This window comes from Amphibalanus amphitrite, unplaced genomic scaffold (assembly GCF_019059575.1).
Source record: "Amphibalanus amphitrite isolate SeventyFive unplaced genomic scaffold, NRLGWU_Aamphi_draft 000210F_arrow, whole genome shotgun sequence".
Classification (NCBI taxonomy): Eukaryota; Metazoa; Arthropoda; class Thecostraca; order Balanomorpha; family Balanidae; genus Amphibalanus; species Amphibalanus amphitrite.
In genome coordinates this window covers 1-13,841 of record NW_024881705.1, presented here as the reverse complement: position 1 = coordinate 13,841, position 13,841 = coordinate 1, and the positions used below count along the sequence as shown (strand labels likewise).

Here is a 13,841-nt window from a genome sequence, read left to right as displayed (position 1 = left end):
GACCCAACGCTGACTGGCATTTCTAAGGGCACTTTCCTTTTGCCAGAATATACAAATGTGTTGGTGACCAACGAACTCCTAAAACTTCTTATGTAGTGATCATCATGTCATCACGTTTATTCGTGAAATTTCAAACACCTCCCTTATTCCTTGAAGGGAACGAAACACCCACATAAAGATCATTTGCAACTATGTACTTACCTCATTGTATTTCTCTCTACAGATTCGCTCAGACCTAACCTTGGTTTTCTTTCTACCCCGTGGAGCGTGACGTGCAGTACTTTGGGTTCGTCACCGGACAACTATTCATGACACTCCTGTGCCATGTATTGATCACACAGAGGCGGTTTGTTGTGTCCCGGTGCCATGAGGCTGCATTGTACGCCCCCCCCCCCCCCCCCGGATCCTCCCCCTTCCCCTGACCCTCCCCCCAGGTCGGTTCCATGCAGAGGGAATGTATTGCAGACCAGCTGATCGCCGCAGGGCGGCAGTGTCCGCGTTCATACGGCTGTTTGCGGCTTGACAACGGTGACAGGCCGGGCCGCGGCCCAGGCCACCGGCACTGATGTGATGTGGTTACGCTTTGACGACAAGTAATGGGTGACAGCGAGGTCGACATGGGCGGAACAAGGTCATCAGCGCCACGGACGGAGCGGCCGGACTGAGGCGATTTTGTTCTGGCGGTCACAAAATGAGGGAACATGTTAGAGAAGCTAAATATTTGGAATGAAAACTGTCGTCGTTCTATGCACATTATCAGATTTATGAAGAAAGTGTGAAGACATGATGAAGATGTGGTGATGCATGATGTGATAAAGAGCCTGTCATGCAGGTGAAAAATAGAAAAAGTCTAAGAGATTGTGTCACATTAGATGTTACTTCTGAGTTGATGCATGGCTCAGATGACATGGGCCGAAAGCCAACAGAAACTTAGTGGTATTGCACTTTGAACCATGGACTCCAACATCAGTCTTGAAAAGTATACTTTTAATATCCTTAATTCTATCCGGCTAGTGAGCCTAGATCGACATTTTTTCACGATGATCGAGCCAGAAATCATATGTCTGTCCAAAAACGATGGATGTGATGTGGATGTGCAACCTTTCCATTCATGCAATGGACTCCCATCTGTGCTACCATCGTAAATTTCCATTGCACTATCTGTTCCAGATATGGCAACGCATAATACGGTACCCATTGCATTGATGGAACACTGTAATCATTTTTTACAGAATTCGTTCCTCGATAGGTGCGCGTCTGTCTCCAACATGGGATTCCTCCCAGATTCATTCCGCTGGCTATTTCGCAGGGCGTTTTCGGACTATGATTGCCTAGCTCTCACTCGCCTCTGGATATGTTTCAGTTGGAATTTATCGTCCGGTGCTGTTTCCAATTTCCAGCATGATTGATGTGGGCCCGCAAACGTGCCCTCTTTAAGAGAATAACCGAGAATTCTGAGAATTATACTGCATCTGAATTATATTCGTGTAAGTTATCATGTGGTCTATTTCACGTTTCTATCTGCATGATAATTCATTGCGAGTGACTAGTGAGGCCCTGAGGATCCCAAACTGTACTCAGTTACCTTGTTTTCATTCATGTGCTCTGTTCATGTGAAAGAATCAGCATTGAATTGTGCTTTCTTTTTCACCATAGGTACTACATATTCGTCGTTCGATGACCTATGAAGTATGCTCACTCGGAATGAAGGTACTTTCCTGAAATTAGCACTGTTTCAACAACTCTAACCACAACTTTCCCTCGGCTTTATCATTACGTATTCACTGTCTTTTCCCACAGGTGTTCTACCTTCTACCCCTCCCGCAAGAAGCACCTGGCGGTCGGTTGGCAGCCCCCCCCCCCTCCCCCAGGACAGGTCTTCCCGCACTCCCCGGATAGCTCCTAACAAGAAGTGGCGTCTCTCTCGACCGCCATTAGGGCGCTGGCTAACTGAGATTGGCAGGGTGACATCCGAGTGGTGTGGGGCGCGACATGGACACGGGGGACGCAGACATAGACACGGGAGAGAGAGAGAGAGAGAGAGAGAGGAGAGAGAGAGAGAGAGAGAGGAGAGAGAGAGAGAGAGAGAGAGAGAGAGAGAGAGAGAGAGGAGAGGAGAGAGAGAGAGAGAGAGAGAGAGAGAGAGAGAGAGAGACGGAAACCGCAGCGTTGTGGGGCGCGACATGGACACGGGGGACGCAGACACGGACACGGGAGAGACAGACACGCGAGCGCACGGTTCGTCGGAAGGTCATCTCAGGCTCAAAAGAAACGGTATATACCATTTGAAAGCTGACAGTGAGCTGAATCCAAAAATGTATTTTTTATCAAAATCGATCGATGGCCTTTTTTGAAAATTGCGTTTTTGTAAAAACTTAATAATCTTTTATTCAGCGGGCTGTCCCGGACATTCTTGAAAACATAAACATGTATTTTGAGTTCCAGTGAAAGCTGAACGCCAAAAGAACAATATTTAGCGAAGCAATATTTCCAAACATTAATATGCGTCTCCCACAGCCGACAATAAGGCGCAATCACACATCTCAGTGTCACGATGGACCAAAGTCAGCCACACAGAAGCGTGAAATGACCCTTATCGACTCGCAGACCCCGGCGCTCTCGGCCCGCCTGACCGGCCACGGAAAGAACGTTCGGCTTTCGTTCTACTAAACAATTGTAATATTTGCCACTTTAACTGTCCACATCGCTATTAAAGTTACTCAGGATACCTGTGAAGAAAATTCATTGTTCTGCTTGATTTACAACATGCTTTAATTTACATTTTTCTTATACATGTTTTGTTCCATCCAGCTGCGATCAGAGCCCGCGCAGGGGAAGTGAGCGGGGTTTCACTGTCAGAGGCTGTACTGGTGACAGCTGCTCGGCCGTGCGACCGGTCAAAGGTTACCCTGCCCCGCCGGGCGCTACCCCCACTCCACCCGACCTGAGGCCGGTGCAGCCTCTGACATTTCAGCGCGGCCAATTTTCCTTATATGGGCATGATACCAAGCTCAATTGAGCAAAGTAGACATGAACAGATGCGAATTAATGCATGATGTGAAGACGACAGAACAATGAATTTTCTTCACAGGTATCCTGAATAGCTTTAATAGCGATGTGGACAGTTAAACTGACAACTTTGACATTTGTTTAGTAGAACGAGAGCCGAACGCTCTTTCCGTGGCCGGTCAGGCGGGCCGAGAGCGCCGGGTCTGCGAGTCGATAAGGGTCATTTCACGCTTATGTGTGGCTGACTTTGGTCCATCGTGACACTGAGCTGTGTGATTGCGCCTTATTTTCGGCTGTGGGAGACGCATATTAATGTTTGGAAATATTGCTTCGCTAAATATTGTTCTTTTGGCGTTCAGCTTTCACTGGAACTCAAAAATACATGTTTATGTTTTCAAGAATGTCCGGGACAGCCCGTTGAATAAAAGATTATTAAGTTTTTACAAAAACGCAATTTTCAAAAAAGGCCATCGATCGATTTTGATAAAAAATACATTTTTGGATTCAGCTCACCGTAAGCTTTCGAATGGTATACATCGTTTCTTTTGAGCCTGAGATGACCTTCCGACGAACCGTGAGCGGTGTGGGGCGGGACAATGATACGAGGGACGTAGACACCGCAGCGGTGTGGCGCGGGACGTGGACATGAGGGAGACAGATACTCGCATCAGCGCACAGTAGCGCACAGCACAGATGATTGAGTCAGCGACCTGCAGGCTGCTGGTAAAACAATACGCCAGAGAAATCAGTACTGGAAATCTAGACAATATGTTTTATGAACAGAGCCATGGAAAAAGCTGTTGATGTTTTTTCATAACATGTTTGTTTTATACAACGTCCAATGAACAGGTTTGTGAATTGGCTGTACGCTTAGCAAATGGAGTTGTTCATCTTAACGATTGAACCCTGTCACAACCGGCAATTCGATCGCGCAGCCATTACAGCTGACAAAGTGCACGGCAGCCCGGAATCCACCGTTTTACGAGCTGTCGATCGATCCGACATTCTGTGAGTCTATCGATTCACCAAATCGACTCGGTACGGATAATTCCGGACATCACTGGAAGGGCATGCTGAAACCAAACGCCGTTCCAGCCCCAGCAGGTATTCGCTACTTAGCTGCGGCCACAACCAATCACAGCGTTGGTATACGGAAGGAGGCTTCCCCCACCGGCGAGGGTTATCGTTAGGTCGATTCCGATCAGCGACAGGGCTGTGATAACGGGAATTGCACCCGACTCGGTTGGTCGACGCCGTGTTTTATTCATGGTGCCGATGTCGGGAATTTGTAAAGGCAAGTGCTTCCCTCATGAGTCAGAGATCGACAGGAAATAGGGAAGATTAAAATTGATTGACGACAGACTTTGAAATATCGGACATCTTGAGATCTGCAAAAGGGAAAGGAATAACTTGTTGGGCGCGAAGGGCTTCATTCAGCCTTCAGGTCATGCGGCGAGATTTTGTTTGTATGTTATTTGTTGAACAACGCGATTTTGGTTGCATGCTCACTTTTTGCATGATTTAGCAAAAAGTGATCAGCTTAGGGGCTGAAACAAGACTAAGAAAAGGCCATGACCGATCGTATTTCTGTTGCGCCTCTAAACTGCCGGGAATCCCACTGCATTAGTATGAGGCTGGTCTCTGCAAATCAATACAATCACGAACCGGTGTACTTTAAGACAGATGGCTAACCCATGCCACTCCAGCTGCAACATTTGCTCCCATCTCGGGGAGAGGCGGCACACCCCAAATGGCGGCAGTTTCCGGCCCGCAGCTGTCCCGCAGGGGGAGGTCCCGATTTAGACAGCCCTCTGTCAGATCACCCGGGCGTGACGACTCTGCAGGAAGGCGGCCACTGCAGCGACTCAGTCAGCCCAGTCTCTCCCCCGCTGAGAGTCCGGGGACGGGACGTCGGCGACCCACTTCAGGGCTGAATCTGCCGCGATTGGAGGGGAACCCATCACGGCGGGGCTCGTAACTACCCTGTTAAACATCGGCTAACCGTGTTGGTGCATGCGGTGAGCCGTTCGATCGTTAGTAATATCAGCGTCGTAACTGTTCGATGTCGCGAACTGGGCGGAACCCGTTAAACCAAACGAGATGGGCTAAAACAAGTCATGATCATCCTGGAACCCATTTCACCATTTGCACAAAAAGATGTGATAAATTTTGCCATTTTGAGCTTTGCGTTATTTTTGTATAATTTATGAGCCTGTGGCTTACGTAAGCTCAATAAAGCCTGAATTCAAATTCGGTTAAGGTGATAAGGTCAACCGATCAAACTGCATTCATTCAAGGTTAATCTGAGCCTTTCATTGGGTGCACCCAATGCCCTCCAGCGTCATTCGTGTCCAATTATAATCCGGTCATAAGGCAGCGACGACGTAACCACCGCTGCGTTCACCCGTGCGGCCGGCCAGTGGCGTCACAGGTCACACGGTCTGTCCACTGACGCCGGGCGATGCCGCACTAAATCAGAGGGCTGTCCAACTCGCGTGCGCCTACCGGGTCTCTAGGGGCGCGTCCCTTGTGGTGTCCCTTATGGCAATCCCTGCTTTCCCTTGTTCAGCTTGACGACGGTGGAATAGGGAGGAGGGGGCGGGGAGAGTTGGGTGGTGTTATTCCAGGAAACTGATACTGCAGAGGGGAAGTCGTATATCCGCTCCCCGCGACTTGTTTGCTTCTGTTTATTGTGCAACTTTACCTTATACATAGTGTCACACGTAGCGTTAATTGGTTTCAGGAGGTAAACAAGAAATTGTAAAAAATAAATGAGAGGTTGTGAAATTCCACAGAACGTAGCGTATAGCAGCTATTGGAAAAGGATGTGTAGGTATTATGTAACGTGCAATCATAGCCTTCATTTCAGTGCCTGTCCTGTTACCTTAGGTACCACTTATTCACAACTTAGGAAAAGGCGCCCACTATACTCTCCCTCCACTCTAGCTCATATAGTCTCCACATCTTACATCCATCCTCCCTCTTCACCTCTTCCCCTTGCTCTGGTCTCCGTCACCTTCTCATTTCACGGCGCACAAAGGAGGCATTTTACCAGTCCCGGCTCGGCCGTAAAGTGAAATGACACCGTGACCGGTCAGTTGGTGACTCTCTGGGGACGCCCTATGGGTCCGTCCAGTCCCGTACGGCGTCATTTCGGTCCAGACTCCACCGCCGCCATCGGCCGCGGTCTGCCTTGTCGCTCAGTTGGTTTTAGTATCGTGGCTAGCCAATCATGACGTATTTATGGGTGGTTTGGTGGCAGGGCGAGGCTATAGGCGGCGCTCATCAGATGCAGGGGAGGGAGGGAGGGGGGGTTAGTAGCGAGGCTGTGAGGTGCGGTAGGGTGGTCGTGATGTGATGTTACAAAATGGTATTGCCAGTTGCCGTCCTAAAATGAGGAAAACCATAACATAGGTTCCAAGCCGATCAGGCTCGGAATGCGTCGTATGCATTGCTATCTAAGTAGACTTTGAGTGGATCAGAGTTTGTGTCGGTTCACACACCTTTTAAAGTTTTGAGGAACGGCTTTCCATGCATCTCAGACCCTTCCAGGCAGCTTTCGGTAAAGGAACCTCTTTTACCAATTCTAGCTGCGGAGTTCATAAATGTCATATGTCCTCTAATCAGCCGGATCATAAAATAGCTTTATATTTCGTGGGACGGTGGTGCCATTATCGATAGCACCGTCGGAATATTCTTGGAACGATGTTGGCGAGGAATGGCGAGTCACGCGAGCCCAATGTCACTGTGCCGGACATAACTTGTGTGAATGCGTGTTAGCACTGAGTAAACACAGATATTTGTCTGGGTGAGGCGCGCCTGCATACGTTGACGGGCTCAGTGAGCGCCTACACAGTACACACACACATATAAACACTTAAAGCAGGCACACAAGCAGTTCTATTCACAAGGCAGTATAAGGACTCCCAGCAAGGGAGGGAAGGGAACCTCCTCGGTAAATGAAGGAGTTGAAGTGAGGCGGCGAATGTGGATCGACATCTACATATATGTACTTATAGCAAAGCTGTTGCAATAGGTTTTCCTTCCAAAACGCTAAATTTTGAATGATGCGTATGCTAAACGTAGGAAGAGTTATAGTGTGTCATTCACTTCTGCTTTGAGTAGAGAATAGGTTATGTTTGTATTATTCATGCACGGTGCATTTTTAACGCTTATGAATGTATTATGCGACAGGTACGACTTCCCAGAAGTGCTTACCGTTATCATATTCGCTACAACAACGTTAACATTAACGAGACAACCCCAGTGTGCCATTCTATGTCATACTCGGAACAGATAAAATGCCACTGAAAATTATATAAGTCTTTCGCTATGTGTGATTGATTATTCAAATGTTTTCAACGCATCGTTACCACTTAACCTCAGCAACTATGCGGGCCACATTGCATCATTCACGGTCGAATACCAGCCATGTGGCGTCCACGTGCCTGTGTCACGAGCCACGTGTCAGCGCCACAGCCCTCCCTCAGTGCCAGCGCAGCCTCCCGGCCCGATATCTCAGCATTGGCACACCATTCGCCGTAGTTTGCCGCATCTGCTGACTGCTTTGGTCAACTGCCGCGGGCTAGCTCGCGCGGAGGCGAGCAGACCTTTCCAGACAGCCCGCAGTTGGCAGACATCTCACCTGACCTTCTCTCGGCCGCCGGCCGATGCAGCCGCTGTACAGAGTCCTCTCAGTCGCCCAGCGCTCGGACTGAGTCTCACGCCGCTCCAACACCACCTCGGACCGCCTCCCTTCGCTGTCCGCCCGCCCGTCCGCCCTTCCGCCGCGCCGGTCCGCCGCCTCACACCGCGCCGAGCCGCACCCGTTCCTCCGCCACCGCCGAGTCGGCACTGGCCGGCGTCGGAGCCGACGGAGCCGCGTCGAGACCGACGAGGCGGCCGACGGAGCGCGCTGCTCAGGTAGCTGTCGCCCCGTGACGCGTGCCAATCGCAACACAACGCTCTCGCTCTCGCGGTCGGCGGCGCGGCGCGGCGGAGAGCGGCCGAGTCGGGTCTGCCTGCTCCCTCAGCCCCGCCGCCGCGGGGGAGGCTGCCTGCGGAAAAAGGCCGCGCGCCGCGCGCCGGCGCTGTTTTCTGACCAAATACACGGCGGCGGAGGGCTGCAGGCGCTGTGGAGAGTGGCCTGGGTCCGCAATGGAGGGCCGCCTGCCCTGAGGCAGCTCTCAGCCCTCCCCGGCTGACCGGCGGCTGTCTGGCGCGCCTCAGATCGGGTCAGTGAGTCAGAGAGATGAGGCACCGCTCCGACCACAGCCCTGGCTCCAGTTGAAGCTGGGTCGGCTCAATACATTGACGGTATCTTCAAGGCCAGGCGCAACTCTTGACGACGAATCATCGAGCTGCTCCAAATAGGAGCTTGATATGCTAATTTACGTTGTGACGTATTTTGGTCCGGGCGTAATTTTATGATTTGCCTTCCTTTTTGGATTTTCCTATATTTCCTCATTTCTTTCGGAACTAGCTCGTTATTTTTGAACAGTTAATGACCTGCTAGAAAAGTCGCTCAAAGTATCACATTATAGCAATTCTTTGGTAATGACTGCGCCATGTGTTACGCGGGCGCATGCGGTACGCCCTCGGATCATGCTTGGTCGACAATCCGTGGAGGATTTATTGCGCCCCGTCTGATTGATGAGGGAAATAAAACTGACGTGCCACCACCGAGGCTTCACATGCTGAGGCCCGCACTCAGGAGACACTGAAAAATGATGACGTCCTCCGTGGTAAAATATTGGATGCTGCTGCCCTTCGAGAAGAAAGACGCGACAACTCGCCACATCATCGCTAGAATTTCCGTGCAGTGCAAGACTGCGTATGATGGATTAGCTACCAATCAATTCAAGTTCAATTTATTCCAAGCGCCAACTAGTTTTCAGGGATTCACACACATTTGAACGGCTGTGACAATACCATTTTCGTCCACGTCTTCTTCCACATGTGAGCAAATCCGTTGACATCTTTGTTTTCCTGATGGGTCTTTCCTACTGTGTTCGCTGTGCACACTCACTGCCTCTACCACTTTCACTTCCGAATTGTCCTGCGACTATGTCACTCTCACCCATCATGCCTACGTCTTACTCCGTAGTATCCGCTGAGATTGTGACGATACGGTGTCACTGGCGACGTTCAGTCCGCCCGTGAAGGACCGTGGACTCCACCGGTCGGCCTGTGACGGGCGTCTGGCGTGTCCCGTGCCGTAGCTGCCAGTGCCAGGGGTCGTATTTCACCCTGAGCTCCGCCAGATGGGACCTGCAGGTCACTCATACACAAAGGACCGACTCTGACAGTCCGTGATATCGCAGCTTCTGAAGCCTGCCTTCTATAGTAGAGTCTGACTTGAAATGGCCACCAGGCGTAATTTCGTCCTACGTTGAAGACGGTGGGTTTGCTGTATGTCTTCTTAAAAACGTTGTTTGATAAGAAAGTTGCGGCAAAGGCATGCACGCTGATTGTTTTACCAGATAACAAAGAATTCCAGAGCTGTGGCAAAAACAAACCGTGTGTCCGCCGGAATCCTTTACACTGACATCTGGTAAACAATTATCAGCGACAGGTGTCCCTCGGTTTTCTACTCACCATCGTTAACCTTTCGTGGAGAGGTGGGCGGTACTTACCATTTCCTCTCTGTCTGTCTGAAGGCAGGAGGAGTGCTGTTTCCTGTCTGTCTTCACCGCAGTCGCTTTGTTTTTCCGCGGATAACCAGAGGTACGGCTGGTTTTTCTCTGTGGCTACGACCGTCTCTTATATCAGTAATGAAAGACGAGGATATTTTCAGCTCTTGAGTTGAAGATCAGAATGGAAATGCGAGGCAACTGATAATTTTGGACGATAAATGGGCGGTTTGTTGCGATTAAATTGATTTCAGCTACATCTTAGGGTGGATACACTACTTAACGTAAAATTGTTGAATTTTGTTTGTTTTTCTTTCTTGGCCGAGGCGATACAATGGGAGTGCGCAAATATGTGAATGCAGTTGTGTATGTAGTGTCAAAAAAGGAAGAGAGAGAGAGAGAGAGAGAGAGAGAGAGAGAGAGAGAGAGAGAGAGAGAGAGAGAGAGAGAGAGAGAGAGAGAGAGAGAGAGAGAGAGAGAGAGAGAGAGAGAGAGAGTGCGAGAGGAGTGCGTCGCGGTTGGGCCGCTCTGTAAAAAGCCCTGTACAAATCGCCGGGGACGCGCGGCCGTCCCGGCTGTCTGGGAGGATCCGGGCGCTGTTTTTGCTGCGGCTCCTTCCGGGTCGGTTCCGGACCCGGACAGGTATTAGCTCCGTACCGGGCACCGTTCCGCCGCGGTGCGGGGCAGGGGCGGCGGCGGGGGCATTTGTTTTGGCACCGTGGTCGGCATGGAACAACTGGTCCCTGACGGGCCCGCGGCGCGAGCGAACGGGCCGGCACAGCGGGCCGGGCTTCTGAAGGTGACTGAGAGACGCCCCACCTGCCATGCCATGGACGTTCCCGAATGAAATATCGGGAGAGATACGGAAAACAAACCTGTTTGGCAATGCCAACCTCTGTGAAAGGTTGTCTGATGCGGTTATCTATGAGTATTAGTAACGGCTGCAGCTCATAAAGCATGTTTCAGACCCATATGGCAAAAGAGCCATTGAGTCAATTTTAAGACTGTAGCCCGAAAAATAAATGCTTTAGTTGTATCGGGATCTTCTCTGATTTAAGACTGTAGCCCGAAAAATAAATGCTTTAGTTGTATCGGGATCTTCTCTGATAGCATTTTAATCATCTTTGGGCATTTTTTAGGATAATGCGCCAATATGCTCTCGTGCAACCATGTTTCTAAACAAAAAGTGCACGTCATAGATTAACAATACGCATTACGCAAGACAAACTGAACGGCCACAAGTACTTCAAAACGTTTATCTAAAAAAGTCACACACTTGATAGGGTGAAATAAGTTTATTTTATTTGAAGGCAACACACTTTTCAGAAAACAATTAATTGCCTCAATAGCGCGCGATCAACACAAACCCCGAATAATTAAATACGCCCACACAATCTGATAGCACTCATACGAGTACATGTACTTTTCACATGCGCACTAACTAACCGTAAGGTTCACCATGTAACACCGGTTTCGTCATGTGTTTACACAGCTCGTTCAGCCGAGAGCAGCGACGGAGCAGCTCTGACTCACTTAGCCGTTTGCCAGGTAGGTGATGCTACATTTATGCCCCAGTGGGATCCTCCAGAAATAATACCAGCAGCATAAACAGTCCGCATTGCGGCCGCCAGGAGTCTCGGGGCCGGCTTTATGGGCTGGTGGGTCCAGCGGCCGGATACGCGGCTCCACGAGACTCTTAGAAGGTCGGCCGAGACCTCAGCTTTGAAACCGTCATCCTGAATATCACCTCTAAAAGCAACGAGAGATAAGGCTTATTGCAGAAATATGTGTAGACTTTGGCCTGGGGTACTTATTTCAGTAAACAGGGAAATAAGAAAAACACACGTTTTGATAAACAATTTAACCCTCGCCCATGTAGGGGGGGGGGTTGGTGCAAGCCCCCCCTGAGGTTTTTCAAAAATAGTGCAAAAACGGCGGCGCGCAGCGCCGCCAAATTTTGGGTACCTTATGGGGCAAACCTTGCGCATCTTTTGATAAAAAAATTGACCGGGTCATGTCAGGTCACGGAGTTATGACGTCACAAAGGGAACAGCCTCCGGCCGGATTTTCACAAACTGAGTGCCAACGCCCGAGGTTTCCTGCCGGTGGTACGGACATCGGTTGATGGATCGTGATGAAACTTCCCATGCATGTTGGGGCAAGTATTGGCTATCATATGGTATAAGAAACTTGACCGGGTCAGGTCAGGTCACGGAGCTATGACGTCACAAGAGGAACAGCGTCCGGTACTATTTTTGAAAAGCGCCCGAACCACTATTTTGCTAATTCTTGTCACCTCAATGGGAATATGCAGCAATATTAGCTTCTATAGGGAGCAAATGGACCTCCCAAATCCAAAAATACAATCAGATTTCAAAAATTTAAATTTTGATTTTTCGAATTTCTGCCGCCGACTGTGACCTTGCCGACTTCCGGCGCTCCCAACGCGCCATTTTTAGAGCTAGGGAAACGAAATACATACCAAACGATAGAGAATTGATCAAGGAACACGATAGTGAAGGTTTCAAGTCGATATCTCCCACCGTTTTGCCGCAATCGCCGCGGAAAGTTGAAAAAAGTCTATTTTTTCCGAAAATTTGACCTTTGACCGGTCAAAGTAGGTCAAATGTTGACCTAGGACCAAAAAATATACCACCAATCGCGAGATCTCGTGCGAGAGCAATCCGTTGGTTTTTTCCGCTAAGCTCTACGACGCTCCGTTTTCAAACGCCAAGGGGGGGGCGCACCAACCCCCCCCCCCCCTGCATGGGCGAAGGTGGCAGATCGCCGTTTAAGGGCGAGGGTTAACTCGTTCTTTGTTAAATGTATTCATTTATAAAGGGACATGCCAAGAGATATACTCTATTAACAGTATTTTGCGCATATTTGAAAAAAAACTATTCGTACACTATACAGCTGCCCTGAAAGTCTGGTAAGAATCGAAGAACTAGCAAATAATGCCGCTATGAAGTATCTTCCAAATAATTGGCATGGGATGAAGCACAAACAGTTAATAAAGTAACGAAACTTAGGTTTCATGGCTCCCATACCGAATTCCTCAAAGATCGACAAAAATAAACATGCGTGATCAATTTTCAAAGAAAAATGCCATTTCAGACTCTTCAGAGGTACCTACCCAACGACCCCGCCACACGTCCATTGCACAAAAAGAGCACGCTTCACATACGATCAGCACCCGTCACAATTTTTTACGGAAATTCCATCACTCTGCTTGAACGCTCAGTCAATCGCACATCTCACAACACTGAATCGTTCTGCACATATCTTTCAGCTGCAATTTTCGCTCGCAAAATGTGAAAAAGTGCTATTTCTGTTCTATTCAGCCAGAGAAAGTCACTTGCTTGTCGACTCAAAATTAAGATATATCATAGATTCCCCCCGTCATTGATGTCATCCCCCACTCGCACACCGCTGCCGGCCTGCACCGCCTTGTGGTGTCGATGGTTCATCAGCTGCCTGCCGTGCTGTTGGTCTCACCATCCGTTTCGCCGTCCTTCTGTGAGCACACAGAAACGCCATGTGAACGAGAAAATAGGTAACGACAATTACAGCACACGTTTAGCATCTAGCGAGCGAAGGCCACATAACGGCTACGTTATTTCAACAATTAATGTAACTCTCGGATTTGTCGCTTTAATCTCGTTCCTCATCCTGTTAATCAATTAATTTCTCGCTAGCTCGGGTACTGACTTTTCCTCATAGAAATATCTTGATACTCCTGGTAATTTGGGGTATATTTCCCCCCATTTTTCTCACCTGATGGTTACCGTTTCCGGCATCTGTGTCTCGGCTGTCCTGCTCTGAATCATCCGTGGTATTGCCGTTGGTCCGGCACTGATGTTCACCTGTGTTTGAGTCCTGACAAATATGAATTTTCAGAGGTTATTAGAATGAATTCGCTGCTAACAGCTAATCAGCATATAACATTCGCTTTAGCTTACATGGATCGCAAAATTTATTATCTCTTACCTTTCCATTTTGATCTAACAAACATTTAATGGCAAAGAGACATCGACAAACAGTTCAAATATGGGTGAGTGACAATGTATTGTCGCATCAATGAGTTTCGTGACTTTATGACCGTCACTGGAAAATGAGAAACATCGACTGATCATACCATTGTGAACATTCTTAGCGTATTCCAATAACTCATACAGGCTACCCCATTAGAAACACGTT

At 49.0% G+C, this 13,841-nt stretch overlaps 1 protein-coding gene across 2 annotated transcripts in view; it reads right to left on the bottom strand.

Annotated features, from left to right (window-relative positions):
• Positions 1-8,146, bottom strand: part of LOC122385161 (zinc finger homeobox protein 3-like) — a 56,265-nt gene extending 48,119 nt beyond the window's left edge. Inside the window, exon 1 of one of the 2 annotated variants that reach the window (XM_043373235.1) lies at positions 7,655-8,146. The gene's annotated coding sequence lies outside the window, so the exon portion shown is untranslated. The remainder of the gene's footprint in view (positions 1-7,654) is intronic. The other variant, XM_043373234.1, reaches the window with a different exon arrangement.
• Positions 8,147-13,841: the final 5,695 nt, after the last annotated feature.